The sequence below is a fragment of the Bos javanicus genome, chromosome 13, assembly GCF_032452875.1.
Source record: "Bos javanicus breed banteng chromosome 13, ARS-OSU_banteng_1.0, whole genome shotgun sequence".
NCBI classification, from domain to species: domain Eukaryota; kingdom Metazoa; phylum Chordata; class Mammalia; order Artiodactyla; family Bovidae; genus Bos; species Bos javanicus.
The window spans coordinates 16,773,897-16,799,089 of record NC_083880.1 but is presented as its reverse complement, the minus strand read 5'-3'; the positions used below and the strand labels follow the sequence as shown (position 1 = coordinate 16,799,089).

General features: G+C 46.1%; 1 protein-coding gene across 2 annotated transcripts in view; it reads left to right on the top strand.

Annotated features, from left to right (window-relative positions):
* Positions 1–25,193, top strand: part of PFKFB3 (6-phosphofructo-2-kinase/fructose-2,6-biphosphatase 3) — a 273,656-nt gene that overhangs the window by 189,555 nt on the left and 58,908 nt on the right. The gene's annotated exons all lie outside the window — the stretch shown is intronic.

Below are 25,193 nucleotides of genomic sequence, written 5' to 3'. Positions count from 1 at the left end.
TCGCCAGACTTCCTGGCTTTTCCCACGACTCTACACCTGCGCTTTCTCTCCTGGTCACACATGCATACCATGGGGATGATCCCCCGCCACTGTGGGACTTCTGCATACGGTACCAAGTGGCATACCGACGGCCAGGGTACTCCTTGGCTTGTTGATCGTGCACTATCCGCACTTCCACATCCTATACCTTTACGTGTTTAGCACAGAGTAGGGGGTGTAGGCCCACTAACCTCTGTAGTGATGCCACTAAGAAAGACCCTTTTCATTGAAGAGAAAAATTTAAGTAAAAAAAGGAAGGCAACGAATTCTTTACTACTTACTTACCTACCTGCCTAAAATTAACACCTTTCTTTTCATAAATGGGGCAAAATGCAAAGACCCCAGGAGAAGTGATACATTGATTTAAATTCATGTTAAAACATAAGTGATATGTTTCAGATTCTGTTTATTTTAAACATTTTATTATTATTTAATTTTGGTCGTGCTGGGTCTCGTTGCTATGCTCGGCTTTCTCTAGTTGCGATGACTGGGGGCTACTCTTCGCTGAGGTGCGTGGACTCCTTGCAGTGGCTTCCCTTGTTGCAGAGCACAGGGTCTAGGACACGAGGGCTCAGTAGCTGTGGTGCACGGCTCAGTTGCTATGCAGCATGTGGAATCGTCCCAGACCAGGGATCGAACCCATGTCCCCTGCCTCGGCAGGCAGACTCTCAACCGCTGCACACCAGGGAAGTCCCAGATTCTAGTTTTTGACCGATAGTTATCAACGGCAGAAGGGGGCATTAAGAAACAGAGAGACCAGAAAAATGATTTGTTAAAATGCTTCAGCTATCAAGTTCCTAATATATGCAGGCTCTGGGCTGGGAGCTCTGGGAGGGAGTTCAGGGAGAGGAGGGGGTGCAGAAGCAGGGAGCTGGGGGCCCTGAGTTTCTGTCACCATTTTCACACTGATGCCCATAACCAACCCTGTGTAACTGGAGTCATCTAGTCCTCGGCAAGTGGTCCAAGGAGGATGGGCACACGGTTCTGCTGCTGCGCCCAGGTGGTGCAGGTGGTCCTGGAAACACCTGGGCTCAGCTCTGCCTGCAGCTGGAGCTCCATACACATCGATCGACCCGAATTTGATTATCGACACAGAGTTAAGACACAGTGTCCTTCCTGAATTTATTTTTCAAGAATATGAATTTTTCCTGGCTAGAAGCACCAAAATTTAAAAATAAAGTGAATGATTTCTGTTTTAGAGGAAATTGTTGGCTATGTTGTAGGTGCTTCTGGCCAAAGGAAGAGAACTCTCTTCTGGCTTACCCTTCCTGGTCCATGAGTGGCCCTCGTTGAATGATTTGGATTTTATCCTATGCTGTATGATAGATTCAGTTTTTCTGAGCAGTCTTCCATTCACAGGCTATTCATCTTGCAGATAGCTATATCTATCTACTTTTGAGAGTTTCAGGGAAAATTCATAGAAGTCATAATACTTATAATTTTATTTGTTTTAAATTTTTACCTTTTTATTGATGTACACTTGATTTACAGTTTGTGTTCATTTCTGCTATACAGCAAAGTGATTCAATTATACATATATTTATATACATCCTTTTTAAAAATATTCTTTTCCATTATGGTTTAGCATAGGGTCTTGAATATGTTATCTGTGCTATTATATTCAGTAGGACCTTGCTGTTGACCCATTCCAATGTAATAACTTATATCTGCTAACAAGAACCTTATGGATCCCACCTATTTAAGTGACAGCATATGGTATTTGTCTTCCCCTGACTCACTTCACTAAGTGTGATGATCTCTAGGTCTGTGTGTACGTAGGTGTATGTTCAGTCATGTCTCACTCTTTATGACACCATGAACTGTAGCCTGCCAGGCTCCTCTTTCCATGTAATTTTCCAGGCAAGAGTACTGAAGTGAGTTGCTATTTCCTACTCCAGGGGATCTTCCCATCCCAGGGATTGAACCCACGTCTTCTGAATTGGCAGGCAAATTTTTCACCAGTTGTACCACCTGGGAGGCCCCCTAGGTCCACGATGTTGCTGCAAATGGCATTATTTCATTCATTTTTATGGTTCAATAATATTCCCTTGGTTATGCGTTCTTCTTTATCTAGTCCTCTATCGCTGGACATTCTGGTTGCTTCCAGATCTTGGCTATTGTGAATAGTGCTGCTGTGAACATTGCTCATAGTTTTATAATTCAGCAAATGACTTTAGACAGAGATGACTTCAGAAGTCATGTGGTTAGTTCACTCACTGGCATCCTGTTTCAGATTTATACTGCTGTATAACAAAGCTTCCAAAATGTAGTGGCTTAGAACAACAACCTTTCTTAGCTGCTGCAAGTCTGTGGGGGTGACCGGGTTCAGTGGGGTGTCTTCTGCTCCTGTGGGTCCACCAGGGTTGGGACATGCTCCATGGCTTATTCCCGTGGCTGCCGATGGGCTGTCAGAGAGAACCAGCGGGAGTGAAAACCAGACAGTCTTAGTTTCCCTCCTCCTCCTGGCATCTGCAGGGGCTTCTGACAGTGTGTTGATGAGTCCCACAAGACACTGTTCTCAGGGATGAAGACAGAAACCTCAGGTCTTTCAAAGCCCAGCCTGGGAGCATAGACAACATCAACACAGCCATATCTATTGATGGAACTGTGTCACTGGCCAATGCATTCAAGAGAATGGGACATAGACACCATCCTTTGGTGGAAGAAGTGGTAGAAATGTGGGACTGTTTTGATCATCCACAGGCCTTGATGACAGTTTCCTAATGGAAGGCATTTTTTTTTCCAAAGTGCTCTAGAAGCTGCTGCTGCTGCTGCTAAGTCGCTTCAGTCGTGTCCGACTCTGTGCAACCCCATACATGGCAGCCCACCAGGCTCTCCTGTTCCTGGGATTCTCCAGGCAAGGCACTTCTCAATTCTGAGCCTGCCAAGTACTCATCAGTGGTCTTGTTAAAATACAGATGCTGATTCAGCAGGACTGGAGGTGAGGCTTGAGATTTTGTGTTTCTCTCAAGCTCCCAGGCGGTGTGGATGCTGCAGGTCCATGGACCACACTTCTGATCTGGAAGTGTCAAGAATTGGTGTCCTTAGGTTTAATTTTCATCAGGGGCCCCTGCTGCTGCTGCTGCTGCTAAGTCGCTTCAGTCATGTCCGACTCTGTGCGACCCCATAGACGGCAGCCCACTAGGCTCCCTTGTCTCTGGGATTCTCCAGGCAAGAACACTGGAGTGGGTTGCCATTTCCTTCTCCAATGCATGAAAGTGAAAAGTGAAAGTGAAGTCGCTCAGTCGTGTCCAACTCTTAGCGACCCCATAGACTGCAGCCCACCAGGCTCCTCCATCCATGGGATTTTCCAGGCAAGAATACTGGAGTGGGGTGCCAGTGCCTTCTCCGAGAGGCCCCTGAAAAGCTGTTAAAACACAGATTACTCTCTTCCCTGCCTGCCACCCCCTCCATGGGTTTCTGATCAAGTAGGTCTGTGGGTGTGGGGGGCCTGATGATTTGCATTTCCAATATGTTTCCAGGTGACTCTCATGCTGTGGGTCTCCAAGAGGCTTGCTCTTGGAGAACCACTGCTGTAGAAAAATGTTCTCATCAAACCCTGAAAACATCTGGAGGGAAGCAGAGAAGAGCTGTTAGAAACAGGGGCTCAGAAATGCAGCCACCTTGATTTCTACAGATTATACTTATGAGACACTGCGACATAGAAACTTCAGTCATTGCTGGCAATTTACAGGAAGAACATGTAACTGTCAGGTGGAAAAAAACTTGCACAGATTCTAAGCATATTTTAAAAAGTAGTTTATACTCATTGCACATTCAATTAAAATTCTTAACAATTAGCCCTACCATCTTCACCAACCTCACTGAAGTCCCTTCAGACCCTGGTCCTCTTCTACTCCTTCAAGTCAATTCGGCAAAAATGTATTGATCTCTCATTAAGGGCAAAGAGCTGTACTGGAGATGGGGGGCATATTGGGAAAACCCAGCGGGCACTCACTCTGCAGAGTTTTATGCTTTGGTCAGAAGATGAATGAAATGAAAACCCTAAATCAGTTCATTCAGGGTTTAGTATTGCAAGGCTTACTCAGTAATTCAGAGATAGAAATGAAACCTGTATGATTTGGGAGGAATTCAGTGATAGGTAGAATCAAGGAACAAGGATCATGAAAGTACTCTATAAAAAAGGGTCCTTTTAGGGACTTCCCTGGTGGTCCAGTGGTTAAGACTCTGTGCTTCCAGTGCTGGGGTTGAGAGTTTGATCCCTAGTGAGGGAACCAAGATTCCACATGCCGTGCAATTGGCCAAAAGATAAGAAATAAATCAAAAGGGTCCTTTTAGAAGAGTTAGGGGATGCATTAAGATTTTGCCAGGAGAGGCTGGTAGGCAGGAAAAGGAGTTACATGGCAGCCTGAGCAAGAGGTGGAAGACCAGGCTAAGAAGACAGTGAATGGTCCAGGGATACAGGGCACACGCTGGGACTAGAGGGAGACGTGTGGAAGGGGAGGATGCTGTGATCAACTGCAGGGCCCCAAGTGCCGAGGTAAGGAGCCTTTCTTCCATGTGGAAGATGACGGAAGAACTATTGGAGGTGTCAGAGCATGGGATAGCATGACTTGAGCCCTGCTTTAGAGACCTGGCAATCTTTGGTAGGGTGGCTTTTGAGGGATGTCAAGTGGGAGACTGACCTGGGGATTATTGCAGTGATTCACACGAGGCAACAATGAGGGTTTTAAAATCCCACTAGACCCCAAACTCCCCTCCATTTGTGGTTAGCAGATGCACACTATTATATATTATATATCATAGATATGGATGCAAAACAAAGTCCTATTGTACAGCACAAGGAACTATATTCAATATCCTGTGATAAACCGTAATGAAAAATATGGAAAATATATATACATATAACTGAGCCACTTTGCTGTACAGCAGAAACTCCGTGATGGCTCAAATGGTGACGAATCCACCAGCAATGTAGAAGACGCAGGTTTGATCCCTGGGTTGGGAAGATGCCCTGGACAAGGAAATACAACCCACTCCAGTATGCTTGCCTGGAGAACAGGGGCAGAGGAGCCTGGTGGGCTACAGCCCATGTGGTCACAAGACTCAGACATAAATAAGCATGCATGCCAAGCCAAATGCCAAAAAACCAACACAACATTGTCAATCCACTCTACGTCACTCAGTTCAGTTCAGTCGCTCAGTTGTGTCTGACTCTTTGAGACCCCATGGGCTGCAGCACGTCAGGCCTCCCTGTCCATCGTCAACTCCCTGAGTTTACTCAAACTCATGTCCATTGAGTCGGTAATGCCATCCAACCATCTCATCCTCTGTCGTCCCCTTCTCCTCCTGCCTTTAATCTTCCCAGCATCAGGGTCTTTTCCAACAAGACAGTTCTTTGCATCAGGTGGCCAAAGTATTGGAGCTTCAGCTTCAGCACCAGTCCTTCCAATGAATATTCAGGACTGATTTCCTTCAGAATGGACTGGTTTGATCTCCTTGCAGTCCAAGGGACTCTCAAGAGTCTTCTCCAACACCACAGTTCAAAAGTATCAATTCTTCGGTGCTCAGCTTTCCCTATAGTCCAACTCTCACATCCATACACGACTACTGGAAAAACCATAGCTTTGACTAGCTGGACCTTTATCACCAAAGTAATGTCTCTGCTTTTTAATATGCTGTCTAGGTTGGTCATAAATTTTCTTCCAAGGAGCAAGTGTTTTTTAATTTCATGGCTGCAGTCACCATCTGCAGTGATTTTGGAGCCCCCAAAAATAAAGTCTGACACTGTTTCCACATCTATTTGCCATGAAATGATGGGACCATATGCCATGATCTTAGTTTTCTGAATGTTGAGTTTGAAGCCAGCTTTTTCACTCTCCTCTTTAATCAAGAGGCTCTTTAGTTCTTTTTCGCTTTCTGCCATAAGGGTGGTGTCATCTGCGTATCTGAGGTTATTGATATTTCTCCCAGCAATCTTGATTCCAGCTTGTGCTTCATCCATCCCAGCATTTCTCATGATGTACTCTGCATATAAGTTAAATAAGCAGGGTGACAATATACAGCCTTTACGTACTCCTTTCCCGATTTGAAACCTGTCTGTTGTTCCATGTCCAGTTCTAACTGTTGCTTCTTGACCTGCGTACAGATTTCTCAGGAGGCAGGTCAGGTGGTCTAGTATTCTCATCTCTCAAAGAATTTTCCACAGTTTATTGTGATCCACACAGTCTAAGTCTTTGGCATAGTCAATAACACAGAAGTAGATGTTTATATGTCAATAAAATTTTAAAAAATATCCCCCCTGGAAGCACAGTTATGGTGACTGTGATGCTTCTGTGGGTGTGGGAACAGCTGTTGGACGTGGGGGCTGTGCAGAGTGTGCTGCTGCTGCTGCTGCTGCTGCTGCAGAGTGTGATGACGGTAAAAATAATTGATTGCAAAGGTTTCCGGTTACGGGATACTTTTCACACAAATGATCTGAGAACGGCTATGAGAAGGCGGTTGTAATACTATCCCCATTTTACAAATGCATCACCAGGAGGCTTGGCAAGGCCTAGGCAGTGTATGGCAGAGGCGGGAGCCAGACGCTGGGGCTCTGAGGAGCAAGGCGGGAGACTGCAAGCGGAAAGTGGTACCCGGGGCATGTGCACTGTCTGCGCTGGAGCCGAACCTCCTGTGCTCGCCCTCTCCTTACAGTGCAGGGCGAGTTCTTCCAAAGCCATGCACAAACTAGATGGAACCGGATCCCCCTAATTTGCTCTTTTTTTCTGCCCTTTTAAATTAAACTGTCCATGGGGAAGTCTTAGTGATGTCACACCGTAATGCCTTCTGAGCCAACATTTAGTTGATCATTACTTTCCTTTCCCTGTCAAACTTCTCTTTTCTCCTTTCTCTACTTGCTCCTCACTCTCCCAGCTTCATCTCAGCCCTCCTGAGGAATCTGTTAGTCCCCATGTTGACACGAATCCTTGCCAGGCGTTTGCTGCTGGAATCAGGCTCCTCACCAATTTGGCCTCGAGTCATGGGAGCGCCGACGGCTGCAGCAGCGCCATCTGGTGGCTCCCAGGAATATGATGGGGGCAAACCCTCTTCAGGGGCTGAGGATAGTGGGGGGAGCAGAGAGACCCCCTTAAAAACTCAGGCTGTTTCCCTTAAGTTTTAAAATCTTTTTGGAAAAATGCATTTTATTTTTAGAGGAGTTTTGGTTTCAAAATTGAGGGGAAAGTACAGAGATTTCCCATATGCCCCCTGCCCCCACTCAGGCACAGCCTCCTGGTGATCAACTTCCTCGAGCAGGTGGTGCGCCTGTTACAACTGAGGGACCTAGGTCATCATCACCCGACGTCTGCACTGGACATTAGGACTCACTCTTGATGTTGTACACTCTGTGGGTTTGGACAAAGTTATCATGATATGCATCTGTCATTGTAACATTGTATTACTGCCCTAAAATCCTCTCTGCTCCACCAATTCATCTCTCTCCCCACCAGCCCCTGGCAACCACTGATCCTTTGCCTGTCTGTATAGTTTTGCCTTTTCCAGAATGCCACATGGTGGTAATCATATAGTGTGCATCCTTTACAGATTGGCTTCTTAAGTTTCCTCCATGTCTTCTCTTGGCTGATGGCTCGTTTCTTTCTAATGCTGAATAATACTCCATTGTCTGGATGCACCACAGTTTATTTATCCCGGTGGCTTCCAAGTTTTGGCAGTTATGGATAAAGCTGCTATAAACATCTGTGTGCTGGTTTCTGTGTGGACAGAAGTTTTCAGCTTATTTGAGTAAATACCAAGGAATGTAATTACTGGATTGTGTGGTAGGGGTATGTTTAGTTTTGTAAGAAACTGCCAAGCTGTCTTCTAAAGTGGCTGTATCATTTTGCATCCCCACCAGCCACAAATGAGAATTCCTGTCTCTCCACATCCTCACCAGCACTTGATGTTGCCAGTGTTCTGGGTTTGGGCCATTTTAATGTGACGGTCTTTTGTGCTAATTTTTAAACCATAAACACAGAATTTCTCTGCTCACTATTTGTGTTATTGGAGAAAAGGAAGGGAATAAGTAGTGCTTTTTAAGGAAGGAGTTTCTCACCTGGGGATGATACTGATAACATCAGAGTCTGAACTGGAGACAGGTCCTTGCTCTGTCTTTATGATGTGCAGACTCATGGGAGCTATGGTTTTTCTGTGCAACGTCACTCAGTGTCTTCTTTACGTGTAACACCTGCCATGGGGGCTCCAAAGATCGGAAGGATAGAAGAGAGAGGCATCAGTCTTTTCTTCCTAAGCTGAGCTACCCAGCTCCATGCTGATCAGACTGGGTTTTTTCTTGTTGCTTCCAGGGAAGCACCTAAGAAAGTGCCCATCTTGGAGATTTTAAATGTAGTGTCACACACAGAGGCAGAATGGTAGCTGCCATTTATACAAGCATGTAGATGACTGATTGCAATTCATACTAGCATGTAGATGGTTGATACAGAAAAGGAGTTTCATAGGAACATCTAGAGAGCTGGGCTCCTGAAATAGAGAGGGATTAGAGGCAGAGATGTGTTGACAGAGATGGAATGAAATGGGCTCAAGGTAAAAAGGAAAATGAAGGCAGATACAGCCTCAGTGACTGTCAATTTCATTTTTCCTGATGACAAGGACCTAATTTTTCCTGACTGCAAGGACCTAATTCCAGATCTCCCTTTTCTTTTCTCACCTCACCTGCAACATCTGCTCCACCCTCATGTCCTTCCTCCCTACCCATCCCCACACCACGTCTGCCAAAGATCCATCCTATCAATTCTTGAAAGCTCAATTGCCTTCCCTGGGCAGCGCATCAGACTGTATTGGTTTCCTTCTCTGAATCTCTAGAGCTTTCTGAATTAGAAACGTTTGTGCCTCAACTTTCGTTATTCTTTCTGGAATTCTTTGCTCCTCTTTCGCTGCCTGGTGAAATCTTACTCAGCTTGAAATGCACACCTAGTGTGCCCTGTCCTGTGTAAAAGCCTTACTCCATCCCTTAAGGCAGAAGAATGTGCTTTCTGCTTGAGCCCTTCAGTCACACCATCGTTATATAGTGATGTGCTGGCAAACCACCTCAAACATACACACATACAAAAGCACACCGCAGAAACCAAAGCAGCAATAACAAAACCCGGGCCTGAAGTGGTTGCCCATTTCTGTAGTAAATTCTCCCACATGACTGATTTCAAGCTGCCCCCGTGACATCTTCTGAATGCAGAGTTGGGAAGAGATGTAACCATTGTTACCTAGACTGTCAGTCTTTAGGACACGGAGGCGGGGAGCACATCTTTTTCTCTTTGGTGACTTGTGTCTGGTCCCATGTTCGGCATCCAGCCGGCACTCAATGTATATCTGCTACTAAATATTTATTAGGTGAAAAACTGGGGGTCACTATATCTCTCCGTGGACTGGCTGGATGGCTGAATCTTTGGAGCGGGAGATCAGTTGCTGCAATTGCCCTGTAGCAGTTGTCATGCAGAGAGGGCACCCGAAGGAAAGCCGCTTGCCCCATGGGGAGCATGACAGCTGTGCTACACGTGCCTGTCTTTGTTCTGGAAGCAAGGGCAGGGGTCTGCAGACTTCCATCAGTGTATCAGGACCGCCCCCCCCCGACCCCACCCAGTTTGCTTCTCAGGGTCTAAGCTGAACATCCATCTGAAACAGTTTCACCTGACACCGAGAGTGTAGGGGGTCCCATTGGCACTTTGGAAGGTTGTGCAAGACGAGGGGACCAGAAGGCAGTGGCCGTTGCTGCAGAAATGAGTTGCCTAAAAACACATTAGGGCACAACTAGCTTTCGCTCTCCCAGAAGTTGATGTGACACTATTACCCCGCAGTACACCTTTTTCATGGGAAGCTCCCGGGAAATGGCACACAGGCCTGATGCCAGCACTTGCGGGCATGAAGGGGAAGGGCAGTGGCCTGGCCCACAGGGAGGTCTGCACAGCGGAAGCCCACGGTGTCCTGCCCGCGCCTTCATTTCTGTCCATTCCTGTTTGACTCTGGCTCAGGGCTTGGAGCTGGGACTATGGTTTCATGGTCCTTGGCAGCTGAGCAGATATTAAACAAGGAGACACTTGTCCCCATGCACGTGCCTTTGTCTGAAGCTCCCCTGAGGGCAAGGTGGCCTCGGGCTGTTGTTTTTTCCTTCCCAGGCACTTAGATTGGAAAGGACTTGGTCAGAATTTGTCACCAGGGACAAGGGACTGCTTTGGACAAATGGCTCCAAGAGGATGAGGCTGACATTCTAGCAGGTGAGGTGAGACAAGAGAGACCTAGAATTAGGTCCTTGTAACTTGTCATCAGGCAAAATGAACCTGATGGTCACTGAGGCTGTGTCTGCCTCGTTTTCCTTTTACCTTGAGCCCCTTTCCCTCCATCTCTGCCAACATGTTTTTCTCCTCTGGCTTCAGTCTCTCCTTATTTCAGGAGCCCAGTCTTCTCCAGATGTTCCCAAGAAATTTCCTTTCTCTATTAACCATTTTACAGGCTAGTATGAATTACTATCAAGTATCTACTTGTTAGTATGAATTGCAATCAATCATCTACATGCTAGTATGAATTTCAGCCAACTATCTACATGCTAGTGTGAATTACAATCAATCATCCACATGCTAGGATGAATTGCAGTCAATAATCTACATGCTAGTATGAATTGCAGCTAATAGTATACCTCCATATGTAACACTACATCCAAGCTGGGCACTTTCCCAAGTGCTACTCTGGAAACAAGATAAAGCCCAGCCATATGTAGGTTCTCTGACCGTGTCCCTATCTAAACACAAAAGGTAGGAAGCAGCTATTTCCAGGTGGCCATGTTAGACCCTATAAGAAGATACGTTATTCTCCACCTCCTCCCCCTTGAAGCTCAATAAACACCAGCATCTCCTTTCTTAAACCTTTGAGAGTCTGAAGACTGGGGAGCTGGAATTTTTGCACAGACATCTCTGCAGCTAGAACTAAGTTTCTAAAAATGTGGCATGTTATGTAATCCAGGGGAAGGGATGGAAAAGTACCAGCTGGGGTGAGGCTGGAGACTTTCCTGCTTCTGACTCACTCCAGGCAAAAGCGCTTGTATTGAGATGCATCTCAGAGAAGCCAAACAAAACCCATTCATTCTGCAGGGTGACTGTAGGGGGGACTGGACTGCCACTAGGGGATGGAGCCCCCAGGCACCACTGTGGACAGTTATGAGGATTTTTCCTGTGGCTCTCAAGGCCTGCTCCCAGGGCCTCCTGCCCCCTTGCAGGGTCAGCGCCCCCCACCCCTACCAGCCAGACTGCCTCCAACAGCCCCACCTACTGCCCTGTCAGTCCTTCCTTCTCCTGTGGCCTCAGGCTCTGCTCCGGGTCATGCTCGCCATGTGTTGTCATTCATTAAACATTTGGATGGTTCGCTGCCAGTGTGTCAGCTCTGCAAATAGAGAGCACCTTTAAAAAAATATTGTTTTAACTCAGAACAGTGCATAGGTACTCCTGCAGCAACATCACCAAGAATCAAGCATTGTTTAATAAGACCCGTGTCTCATATTAATTTATAACAAATTCTTTAAAAAAATTTTTCTATTTGGCCGTGCAGGGTCTTAGTTGCAATATGAGAAATCTTTAGTTGCAGCACTGGGGATCTAGTTCCCTGACCAGGGATTGAATCCGGGCCCCCTGCATTGGGAGTGGAGAGTCTTAGCCACTGGACCACCAGGCAAGTCCCCTATAACAGAAATTCTTAACTCTTACGATAGCTACAGAGACTGTTGAGTGTTCTTTTGATCTGGAGATCTATTTAGAATAATGCAAAAGTTTGCCTTGTTCACCTGTAAGGAAATCTTAAGTTTTACCCGGGGTGAGGGTCTCTTTCCTTCCAGTTTGGCAATGCCATTTATAGCTGGTACTATATTTAGTACTTGCAAAACGGGACATACCTTACATGGAAGCGAATGACATTTTAGTGGCCAACCCTCTGAGTTGACATTTCCTGGATGGGATGGACTTGCACCTCCTGGATTTTAGCATTCTGACCCTCTCTGACGACTCCTGAATCTCAGAGCAGTGTGGGCTCCCTCTCCACAGTCTCTGCACTGTGTATCACATCCTGCCCTGTCCCTCCCACATGGCTCACAAGCTTGGTCCAGGCAGCCCAAGCGTCTCCTTCCTGTTTTCTTTGATCTTCAGTTCTTTCATTTTGGTTGTGGTATTTTTCTCATAGTGAACTGGTATCCAGAACTAGCAGAATCTCAGTTATTTTAAGATGAAGCCTTCATGGACACACATTTGAGGGGTAGCCCGCTTAAAGCACCAGAGTCTCCCTGGAGGGTTTCAACACCACCGTTCGGTCTGTTTTATAGATAGACAACCTGTCAGCTAGAAGGTAGGCGGCTCCTATGTTTCTGTGGGAGAAGCCAGTCCAGGTAACCAGACTCTAGTCATACAGCCATGAGAGTCACTAGAATCAAAGGAAATTCTGCGTTGTGATTGCCAAACTACATGGACCCTGGTTAGAATGTGTTTTACTCTGTCTGAAAGAAGAGCAGTGGTAAGCTCTATGCCCCTCAATTTTAAACCCGAGGAGTTCTTGATTTTTTAAAATCGGAGTAACGGACTTTGAAACGAAGTGCTTTCTTTGGCTCGGTCATGGTAAAATAGAATCATGGGATGCCAGCGCTGTGGGAATCTGTTCTCACTCCCTTCTTTACAGAGCAGGATGCTGTCGGGTACCGCCCACGACACACAGCTGTTAGTGCCCAGGCAGGACTAGAAGCCAACCACCCTGACGTGTAAATTCCCCCCACCCCATATCCACATTCTCAGGAGACTTGATGTAATGAAGTGTTTTGAATTTGACATGTCATTGCCTAAGCCATCTGCTTTGAATTATTTATTAAAAAAAAAAAAAGCATCATATGGCTTTTGTAAATACCCCCAACAGGAATGTAGAGGTTCTGGGCTTGGGGAGAGAGATGATGCTGGCCATTCTAGTTTCCGTATAAGATTATCGGGGCCCATAGTCTGACCATGGGTGCTTTGCCTCTGGATGGAATATTCGGTTTTTGGCTCTGCACATGTTGGTTAAAAGGGAAGTGTGGAGGGTTAATCGGGAAGGTGGGGCTGACCTTGTGGGATGACTCCTATCCAGAAGGTGTGAAACTGGAACAGATTCTACCCGAGCTGATTTGGGAAGGGATTATAGCAACGCTGAAGCTCAAGGAGGGTGATAATGACACAGCGTGCATTTTGAGTTTGGCTATTTGAACTGTAAAAAGGGAAACTCGTGACTCCAAAGGAATGCACTGGTCTGAATGCAGACATGCACCTCACCAGTCTCCCTGGCCCCACCTGCCTTCCCCAGACTCTCAGCTGGGGGGCGCTGCAGCCTCTCTGGCTCCTAATCCCCCTCCCCAGTCCCTGCTGCTCATGGTGGCCCTGGCTGCTCCCACCACATCCAGATCAGACGAAGGGCTGCACTGTGTGGTGTGGGTTCCCAGATGCTAACGGGGGGATCAGCCAGAAGTGCAGGTGAGTTCACGCTCCAGGGGGTGAAGACAGCCCCAGGTGGGGCAGAGAGGGAGGCTTGGTGCCCGTGTAGTGAGCCCTGACCCTTGAGACGGGGACGTGCCGCAGCTGCCGTGTGAATTCCTCTCCCTCCCTCCCCAGCTCCCTCCTTCCCTGCCTTTGATGCCCTCTGACCTCCCCTGATAGGTCCCACTGACAGAACCACCAGCTGTGTTTTCTTTGGAGGCGCTGATGCTGAATAGCGCGCCCTTTGTGTGGATCTGCTTCTCCCGCCCTGTTACTTCCCTTCCCCTCCCCCTTGCTGCCCTGGGATGGCACCTACCTGTCCATAAAGTGTCCCAGGTAAGATCTGACTCAGGTGGTGTTTTTGAGGCAGCGCAGGCCAGATGGGCGTTGACTATAAAGTTGCTCCAGTTTGTAAGTGTAGCCAGGAGGCTATGATCACATCACACCCAATTTCTCTAACTCAGTTTGCTCATGAACATCTGAAGCGACCTAGAGGGTGAACACTCTGTGTTTCCTTAACGTGGTGTCTCTGCTTCTCCATCTGTGTTTGGTTTGGCCGTTTCTTCTTCCCTGACTAGTCAATTATTTCCATATTCTTCATTCTGGATCTCCTAAAGAGCCAGGCTAATGGGTTTAACCAATGGCTATCACTCTTCTTGGATAAATATTTTGTATGGAGTCAAGTCACTTCCCTGGTTGCTGGCCAGGGAACAGCAGGATGATCCTTGGGTTTGCAGCTCTCTCGGGCAAGATGACAGCTGGTCCTGCTCCTTAAACTAGACTCACAGGTTTAGAGAAAAACTAGTGGTTACTCGGGCAGAGGAGCAATAGAGGGCTAACAGAGTAAGAGGTGCAAACTGTTAATGGAGGGGCAAATTCTTATGTATGGAATGAGCTACAAGGATAGGGCTTCCTAGGTGGCTCAGTGATAAGGAACCCACCTGTCAATGCAGGAGATGCGGGTTTGATTCCTGGGTTGGGAAGATCCCTTGGAGAAGGAAATGGCAACCCACTCTGGTATGCTTACCTGGGAAATTCCATGTACAGAGGAGTCTGATGGGCTACAGTCCATGGGTCACAAGTAGTCAGACACAACTGAGCAACTGAGCATGCATCATGCAAGGTACAAGGATGTATTGGACAACATAGGGAATAGAGCCAATATTTCATAATAACTATAGAGTATAGCCTTTAAAAATTGTGAATCACTATATTGTACACCTGTAACGTATATACTCTTGTACAGCAACTATGTGTGTGTTAGTAGCTCAGTTGTGTCCAAATCTTTGCAACTTCATAGACGGTAGCCTACCAGGCTCCTCTGTCCATGGAATTCTCCAGGCAAGAATACTGGAGTGGGTTGCCATTCCCTTCTCCAAGGGAATGTTCCTGACCCAGGGATTGAACCGGGATCTCCTGCATTGCAGGCAGATTCTTTACCATTTGAGCCACCAGGGAAGCCCTCAACTATGTCAATAAAAAAATGCATTAAAAATAACTAGAGTCCATTGGAAGAACAGAGTCAGAGGGAAGGAGAAGTTGGCCTGGATTGTTCAGTAGACATTCCACTGAGGACAAAGGCATGACCTCAGCTGTTGTGGATGGACTCTCTGGGTGCCTTTCATAAGACAGTGGTGTGTGTCCTTAGCCACCTGGCCTCTCAGTTAAATCCTTCGTGCTATTATCCTGTGTGTGTGGTCCAAGCCTCCATACCCAGGGCCATTTAGGCTCTTGGGCTGTGGTGGGTGATGCACCCATGATAGCTAAGGTGTGCTGTTATGCAGAGGAGAATGAGGATGCAGGTGATGACATCATCTGTGCTCGTCTTCAAGAACCTGATAGAACATCTCCGGTGAACTTACACTCTCCAGACTCTGAACCAGGATGTCTTAAGGAAGATGATGATATGGAGGCAGTTCGGGGGCGATTACCTGGCTCATGGAGAAGATGTCCCAGAGCTAAGAAGCAAAGTGGGAAAGCAAAGTGGAACAGATGGGATAGTGGCAGGTTGAGCAACAAAGGAGGTGAAGAAAAGAGGAAGCGAAAGCCGAGGAAACTGGTTAAGCAAGAGCCTCGTGGCTGTGTCAGGGGTTCTAACTGGCAACATCAGGAAGGGGAGAGCTGATGGGGGCTTGGAGGATGTGAAAGAAGAAGAACAAAAGCTGCTCACTCTTAGCGCTTCTCTTCATCAGACCTTGCCCTAAGCACTTCATTTGGATTCTTTCTTTTTAAATTGAAGTATAGTTAACTTACAATGCTGTGTTAGTTTCAGGTGTCTAACCCAGTGATTCAGTTATGCATGTGTGTGCATGCATGCTGAGCTGCTCAGTCGTGTCCCACTGTGTGTGGCCTTATGGACCATAACCCGCTAGGCTCCTCTGAGCATGGGGTTCTCCAGGCAAGAATACTGGACTGGGTTGCCATGCCCTGTTCCAGGAGATCTTCTGACCCAGGGATCGAGCCTGTGTCTTTTATGTCTCCTGCATTGGTAGGTGGGTTCTTTACCTCTAGTGCCACCTGGGAAGCCCTCAGTTATGCATATATATATATATATATTCTTTTTCAGGTTATTTTCCATTATAGTCTATTACAGGATATAGTTCCCCATACTATACGCTAGGACCGTATTGTTTATCTATTCTGCATATAACAGTGTATATCTGTTGATCCCAAACTGCTGATTTATCCTTCCTTCACCCCCTTTCCCATTTGGTAACCATATATTTGTCCTCTGTGTCTCTGAGTCTCTTTCTGTTTGTGAATAAGTTCATTTGTGTATTTTATTTTATTTTTTAAAATATCTATTTGGCTACGCTGCATCAGGTTCTTCAGTTGCAGTTTGTGAACCCTTAGTTGGGGCATGTGGGATCTAATTCCCTGGCCAGAGATTGAACCTGGGCCCCCAGCATTGGAAGCCCAGAGCCTTAGCCACTGGACCACCAGCGAAGTCCCTGTGTGTGTCATATCTTAGACTCCGCATATAGGTGCTATCAGAGCAACCGAATGTGGTTTTACAGGTGAGGACATTGAGCTATAAAGAGGTGAGGTCATTTGCCTAAGGTCCCACAGCTGGAGGAAGGCAGGGTTAGGGTTCAGACGTTCTCAGGTGCACCCCCTCTCTCCCTTTCCAAACTCCTGAGATGGGAAAATTCTACTGGTGTTGAAAAGAACCCAGTTCAGGCTAGAACATGTAACTGGCACTTTTATCGTTTCTTCTCTTCTGAAGCCTTTTATCTTTCTGTCTAGGAACATGGGTCACAGTCATGGCCACGACCCACTTCCCAGATCTCTGTGAACCTGCTGGGCCACGCAGCCCATTTCACAGGTAGGACCAAGGTTAAGTGTTTTTGTTTTAAATTAATGATGCATTTGGAATCCCATTCATGCATCCATCCAATCATCTAGCATGTGCTTATTGAGCTCCTTCTGTATACTGGGTTCTATAATGACTTTGTGCTGGGACCTGAGGTTATAGTGGTGGACAGGACAGACAAGACTCCTACCCTTAGGATTCCTTAGAAATGTGCCCTGGGGGCCACTGGCCACTCACAGCTGCTAGGGCTTGATATGTGGTGAGTCCCTATTGAGATGTACCTGAGTATAAAATATACACCAATTTCAAAGACTTAGTACTAAAATAAAAGGTAATAGCTCACCAATCATTTTTATCTTGATTACATCTTGGGCCAGTCATTGAGTGGACATAATGGGCTAGATAGAATGTATTATTGAAATTGACATTACTTGCTCTTTTTACTTTTTTAAATGTGGCTACTAGAGAATTTATGACTATAAATGTGGCTTGCATTATATTGTGTTGGCCCAAAAGTTCATTTCATTTGGGTTTTTCTGTAAGATGTAATGGAATGAACTTACTGGCCAGTCCAGTGTTTCTATTGAACAGCACTGGTCTGGAGAGGAAGAAAGTCCTGGGCAAATAAGCAGAACCCTGCTCAGGGGAAGCAAGACATGTTTCTGGGGCAGGAGGCACCAGCACAGAATCGTCGACTCTAGAAAGTCCCGGAAGGGTGTGTGGGAAAGACTCTGTGTCTCCAATAATTGGTAGATTTCATTATTTTCAGTGTCATTTCTAAGAGTGGCGGTCTTGATTGTGCATCTCATGGAAGGTAGAAAGCGTTCATTTGTTTACCCGCCGAGCTTGGTCATGGGTGATGATTAGGTTAGCTCAGCCTTTGTGTTCATCGAGGCCTGACTGTGTTTTGAGAGTGAGCCAAGGATGGTGTTAAGTGTGTGTGCAGAAAGAGGCAGCGTTGTTTTATTTATTTTTATTGATAAACATTTTTATAGAGCATGCAACCTTTGTCAAAAATCTATCTGATTTTATCAGTTAACAAATTTTGTTGTTGTTCAGTTGCTAAGTCCTGTCCGACTCTTCGCAATCCCATGGACTACAGCACACCAGGCCTCCCTGTCCCTTGCTATCCCCAGGAGGTTACCCGAGTTCATGTCCACTGAACTGGTGAAGCTATCCAACCATCTCATCCTGTGCCACTCTCTCCTCCTTTTGCCTTCAGTCCTTCCCAGCATCAGGGTATTTTCCAGTTGAGTCCAAAGTAACAAATTTTACCAAGCATCAAATACCAAAGGGCTTTTACAGTTAATTTCTTTTAAAATTTGTTTGTGTTTTTACTTTATTTTTAAACTTTTTCTTTTGTATTGGGGTATAGCTGATTAGCAATGTTGTGATAGTTTCAGTTAAGCAGCAAAGGTACTCAGCCGCACATACATATGTGTCCACTCTCCTCCAAACTTCCCTCCCACCCAGGTAGCACCATTTTAATGAGAGTGAACATTCAAGGAGCAATTACTTTGTACCTGAGCTATTCACCTACCTGCTTCTCCTGTACCAGATCACCTCCTCCCAGGATCGACTGTCTGCAGAGGTGTCCTGATCACCTCCTTCCAGGCAGGTGGGTAAGAGTCGGGAAGGGTGAGTGCCAGCTTTAGGCACATCACCAGGGTGGGGTGGGATCCAGGAATCAAACCCAGGGCATCTGTCTGGAGTGTCACGTCTTCCCCCGGTTTGAATTCCAGTCCTGCCACCTACTGACTGAGATTTGAGCCAAACACTCAACTCCAGTGAACCTGTTTCATCCTTTATAAAACAAAGGGGAAACCTTTCATGCAATGAGATTTATTTTTTAATTTTTGTTTTTATTGTGGAAAAAGTCATGTAATATACTATTTTAACCATATTCACTGTGCAGTTCAGTGGCACTAAGTACATTCACACTGTGCAACTCTCACCATCATCACCTCCTGAATTTTTCTCCTTCTTCAGCTGAAACTCTGTCCCCATTAAACATAAACTCTCATTGGAGAATTTATTTCCAGGGCAGCAATGGAGAAGGAGACATAGAGAATAGACTTATGGACATGGGGAGAAGGGAGGAGAGGGTGAGATGTATGGAAAGAGTAACATGGAAACTGACATTACCATATGTAAAATAGATAGCCAACGGGAATTTGCTGTATGGCTCAGGAAACTCAAACAGGGGCTCTGTGTCAACCTAGAGGGGTGGGATGGGGAGGGAGACGGGAGGGAGGTTCAAGGGGGAGGGGATATATGTGTACCTATGGCTGATTCATGCTGAGATTTGAGAGAAAACAGCAAAATTCTGTAAAGCAATTATCCTTCAATAAAAAATAAATAAATTTAAAAAAATGAACTCTCCATCACAAGCTCTCAGAGATATCATTCATTCCCTCATTTGTTCACTTATTCATTCACTCACTTGTTCACTCACTCACTTATTCATTTACTCATTCCCTTACTCACTTGTTCACTCGTTCACTCACTCACTTGTTCATTCACTCATCCATCCATCCATCCAATATTTACTGGTCACCTGCTATGTTCCAGGCATGGAGCATGATGTTCAGGATTTTATTGGGAAGCAAAAGTAGATAGGCATCTACACCCCTGGGTCTGGGGGCTCAGAGGGACAGGCAGACATGAATCAAGTAATCCGGTTTCTAAAATTGAATAGTTCTCTTCAGTCTCCACACCTTGTAACTAATAAGGAAGAGAGTCACTGGTTCCTGGTGGCCTGAGTTAACCGGAATTGGCCTGGCTCACTGGGGCACGTTCCTTGACCCCATTTGGCCACAGCACCGCCCCAGGCAGAAATCAGGGCCCGATGGTGGCTCCTTGCTCCACTCCTGGGCTGCCCTGCCTCATCCGGGTCTGTCCTTGTTTGTGTTGGGGGAGTGGATTCCACCTCCAGGGACGAGCTCTGCTCCGTCCGTGATGCTGGGAGCTGCTTACTGGTCTGCACAAACGCTGCGTCTCTTTGGGGGCAGCCTTGGCCCCTCCCCTGCTCTTGGTGGCCATCAGCTTGCTGTCACCCTGCTCAGCCTGGAGCCAGCCTGGAGCCACGCCCGCATGGCCACAGCCCTGCACAGGGTTCGAGTTTGTGAGCCGAGGGCCCTCCCTCACCCCTTCTCTTTCAGCTTCACCAGTTCTTGCATTTCCAGCCTCTTTGGTGGATTGTAACTCAATTTGGAGGCTCATTTATTTACATAACAGGTACCGGGTGCCTTCTATGTGCCAGGCACTAGTCAGATCCTGGGGCACTACCAATTCAACTGTGGGGCTTTTCTGTTTCATTAGATGGAAGGGAGAAGTGGAAAGGATCCTTCCCCATACACATGTACATACAGACAGACACACATATACCTACACACATGCCTGCATATACACATACGCACAACACATACATACACATACGCACTCACATACATACACACAGTCACAGAAAAGAAAAAACACTGAAAAGATTAGTGATTTAGGGAAAAAGAAGCTTTGATACAGAGTGAAAAGTTTTGAGGCTCTACAAACGAGAAAAGACTGAAGGAAAACTCAAGGGTCAAAACATAGTCTAAAGGACTAACTATTGGAGGAAAACTGCCTGAGCGTTTTCACTCTGTGAAATTTTTAAAAGAGTTTTAGATGAGACAAAAAGAAAAAAGAACCACATCTGAATTGTGTGGTGAGGAAATTGTTAAGCTTACATTTTTTATCAGTTACTCATGCACCAAGGTTAAAAAGTCGAATAGTTACACAAGGTTCGTGATAAAACACCCCGCATCTCCCCATCCCACGCTTCTCTTCTTTGAAGAGGTGCTCACTTTCACTGATTTAATGCTCATTTCTACTTCTTTGTGTTTTTGGCGCAACACCAGTTTTGACTTCGTTAAAGCTGAGCCTTTAGCTGTCCTTCCCACCAGGTGCTCACAATCTTCCCATCCTGTATCCTCTCAGGCGCTGGACGGATTAATTTCTAGTCTTCCCTAGGTTTGATACAGGTGACCTCAAATCACACAGGTCTGCACCCAGTTTTGCTCGGATCTCTTCCACTGAATGCGCACGACGGGGGCTACAGTCTGTGATTGGTTGAGTCTGAGGAAGAGGAGGTTGTGATTGGTTGAGTCCGAGGACGCGGACCGTGGATGAGGAGGGCTGGCCGTAAAGTCATCCTTGGATCTTCTACTGCGTGAACTGTCGGTGCCCAGCATCCTAGTTGTTCAGGGGCAACTGTACACACAGGGCCAGGTGGTGCACTGTATCAGTTATTGATTTCTGCTTAACCAAGCACCCCTAACCTAGCAGCTGAGAAGATAAACATTTCACTGTTTCAGTGGTCAGGAGGCCAGGTGCGGCTTAGCTGGGACTTTTTGACTCAGTGTCTCTCAGGAAGGTCATTGTGATCATCTTGAGGATCAGCTCAGGGTGTGGGGGGGTTCCCTTCCCGAGCTCACTCAGCTGTTGGCTGGAGACACCAGCTCCCTGCCCTGCCAGGCCTTTCTACAGGGCAACTCACGGCCCATAGCTGCCTGCCCTCAGTGAGGAGTCGGTTTGCTGCCTGCACTATAATTCCTTTTTCTCCTAAATTGATTGTAGGCATGTAGAAAAGTTGTGATAATAGGACAGAGCTTCCAAATGAGCCTCCCTTAATGTTCAACCTTAGCCATTTCTTCTTTTTGATGTACATTTTTGTTTTCTTCGAAGTGAAATCAAGCTTGTTATTTCCTTGGTTTTCCAGGCACCTGTCACTAACGAAACTCCCAAGTTCTTTCATCGACGTCTCCACTTAGGACATGAGAGACTTCAGGTGTTCCATCTATTTTGTCCTCCTAAGGAGGTCTCTTCTGGGGCCTCCGATGAGCTGCTCCACTCCCTTGACCAGCTGAACGCTATGCCTGGGGGCTGGCTGGCATCTTGAGATCTCACTCCATCACCCGGGGATGCTCTTTCTTGGATGTAGGATCATCCGTTCCTTATTTTCCCTCTTTTCCTCTTTCTCCGATTTTCCTTTCAGTTTTGTGGAGTGTCTTCAGATACCTTCTTGAGAATGGTGCATGGGAGGTATGGTTTTGTGGGGTTTTTTTGTTTTTTGTTTTTTTTCTTTTTGTAACCATGAGGCTCCCAAAATGTCTGTATTCTATCCCAGTATTTTGCATGATGTTTTATCTGGATGGACTAGTCTGACTGGGGATTCTTTCCCGTCAGGAGTTTGAAGATACTGCTCTGTGCCTTTCTAGTGTCCCATGATGTTCTTGAGAGCTCTGATGCCATCCTGATTCCCAAACCTTTGAAAACAACATGTTCTGAAGCCTGTAGGGAAGCGGTCCCCAACCTTTTTTGGCACCAGGGACTGGTGTCATGGAAGACAGTTTTTCCCAGGACTGGGGAGGGTGGGGATGGCTTTTGTTCTCTCATCTCCTGCTGCGTGGCCCAGTTCCTAACAGACCATGGACAGGCTGCCGTCCTTGGCCCAGGGGTTGGGGACCCTGCTCTAGTGACTTCTCTTGTTCCTGATGTTTTGCATGGTGGGATAATATATCTTGGTCTGAGTCTATGTTCTCTCATCTTTCTGGGTATTCAGCGATACCTTTAATCTTCAAATTGCCTTCTTCAGTTCTGATAATTGTCTTAGAGTTACTTCACTGATGATTCCTTCATCTACTTTGGTTGCTTCTGAATTTCTGTTATTCAGGTGTGGGACACCTGAACTGATCCTCTCATTGTTTTATTTTTTGCTTATTATTATCCATCTCTTTATTTGCTCTACTTTGTAGAATGTTTCCTCAATTTTATGTTTTAATTCTTCTCTTGCTTTTTTCATTTCTGTACTCATGTTTTTAATTTTCAAGGATTTTTTGGGGGTCATTCTTTAAGTGTGCTTTTCACAGTTCATTTTCCTGTTTCTTCTTTCTCTCTAAAGACCCTAGGGATGGCTTCTCTTCTGGAAGTTTATGTTCCCTTCATATATAGACTCTTTTTTTTTCCCCCTTGAAATTGCTTTCTTTCCCCTATTTGTTTGATCTAGCCTCCGTCTCATGTTTTTTCCAGCTGTCTGGTACTCTGTGACTTTTCCAGCATCTTAGAGTTGGCGTCTGTGCCGTAGGGAGAGGTGAGTGCACGTAGATGGAGTGTATATTAAGTGAACTTTGGAGGAGGGTGGTCTGGCTGAGCTGTTGAGTTTGGGGGGCTCCCTCAGCCATCCTGCTATCCTGCCTTCTCGGCTGGAGTGGAGCCCACAGAAAACTCAACAGATCTCTTGCCTGGGTGGGTGGAGGTTAAGGCTTGACTATGAGTTCTGAGAGCCAAATGTGGAAAGTGGGCTGGGGGTGGGGAGGGGGTTCCCAGCATGCATTTATATCCACCGAATCCCCATTCACTCACACCTCTGGGGTCCCTGCATACTAAGGTGCAGGGAGAAGTGATGCCTTAGAATACATTGGAATACATTCTAAGTGATGCCTTAGAATACAGGCATACTTAGAAGTGATGCCTTAGAATACATAATGACTGTTACAGTTATTATGTAGGATTGTTAAGTCTGATTAGCTCATCTGTGAAGGCTCTTTTCCCTCTGGTCTTTAGCTTTGGTAGTAAGTAGGGATTAGCACAGACCTGAGTGAGTTTTTCTTTGACAATAGTCCTTTCCCCAAATGCCTCCTTGTCTTATTTATCTGTGTATTTTTGGTTGTGCTGGGTCTTCCTTGCTGGGTGGGTTTTTCTCTAGTTGCAGAGAGTGGGGGCTACTCTCCAACTGCGGTACACGGGCTTCTCACTCCAGTGGCTTCTCTTGTTGCAGAGACGGGCTCTTGGGCTTCAGTAGCGGTAGCACGTGGGCTCAGTAATCGTGGCTCACAAGCTCTAGAGCACAAGCTCGTAGTTGTGGTGCACAGGCTTAGTTGCTCCTTAGCATGTGCAATCTTCCAGGAACAGGAATCGAACCCATGTCTCCTGTGCTGGCAGGTGAATTCTTTAGCACTGAGCCACCAGGGAAGCCTGCCTCCTTGTCTTAGGTTTGGAGGCCTGATATCCAGATTAGATGCACGGTGTCTCCACACTTCAACTGCTGATTCATAGGGCAAACAGAACACCCTGGATGCCTTGGGGCCTTGAACTAGACTAGTCATTTTTTCCAACTTGCTGCTTGTCTCCGGGAGTAGAGGGGGGAAGAAAGATGACACACACATCCAGAAATGCAGGAAGAACCTGCCTTGGGTCTGCTCGCTGGTTGTCAGCTCCAATGAGCCGCGTGGTTCCTCTTTTTGACTGTGGACACGGCTTGGTGACAGTGGTGGTTTGTACCTGGGAAACTGCTTCCTCACACAAGTGTTATAAATACATGTGCCAGGTTTTACAATGGGCATACACACTGGAGAGTCTGTTGAATTAGTGACTTCAGTGACTTTCGCTCAATAGCTGATTCAGATAAGAGGTAATTACAGCTGAAAACCTAACAGGAGAAGGAGAACCTATGTTGCTTCCAAGAACATGGGTAATTTTATGAGCTATTTTCTCAAAAACAAGTCAGGATAGGGTGAGTCAAATACTTGAATATTGTTCTCCAGAAATACCTCTTTCGTTTCATTTTTTAAAAACTTTTAATTTTGTGTTGGGGTGCAGTCAGTTGACAATGCGACAGTTTCAGGTGAATGAACAGGGACTTAGCCACACATACACACGTATCAGTGTTGAGCAGTTCTCTGTGCTACACAGTCCTTGTTGGTTATCCATTTTAAATACAGCAGTGTGTACATGTTGATCCCAAACCCGCTAACTATCCCTTCCCCTCATCCTACCTTCCTGGCAATGAATAAATTCATTCTCTAAGCCTGTGAGTCTCTTTCTGTTTTATATGTAAGTTCATTGGAATCATTTCTTTTTAGATTCCACATATAAGGGATGTCATATGATATTTCTCTTTCTGGGTCTGACTGACTTCACTCAGTATGATAATCTCTAGGTCCACCCATCTGTGTTGTTGCAAATGGCATTATTCCATTCTTTTTAATGGCCGAGTAATATTCCACTGTATGTGTGCACCACAGCCTCTTCATCCATTCCTGTCGATGAGCACAGGTCACCTCCATGTCTTTCCTTCTCTCATTTCTTTTTGTGAATGTCTCCTAAGATCCTCCCTGTGCCAGGTCAGTGCTGTTGACGCCATCCTTGCTGTGCAGGCTGTCAGTGATTTATGCTGAATATATTTTTCAGAAGTTGTCCTTTTGTTTCCCCAATTCCCGCTTTTTTTTTTTTTTTTAGCTATCATGACAGGTTTAAATAAACCACCATGACATCTCCTTAATTCTATCAGTAAGATACATGCAGACTTAATGGAATCCCCATGT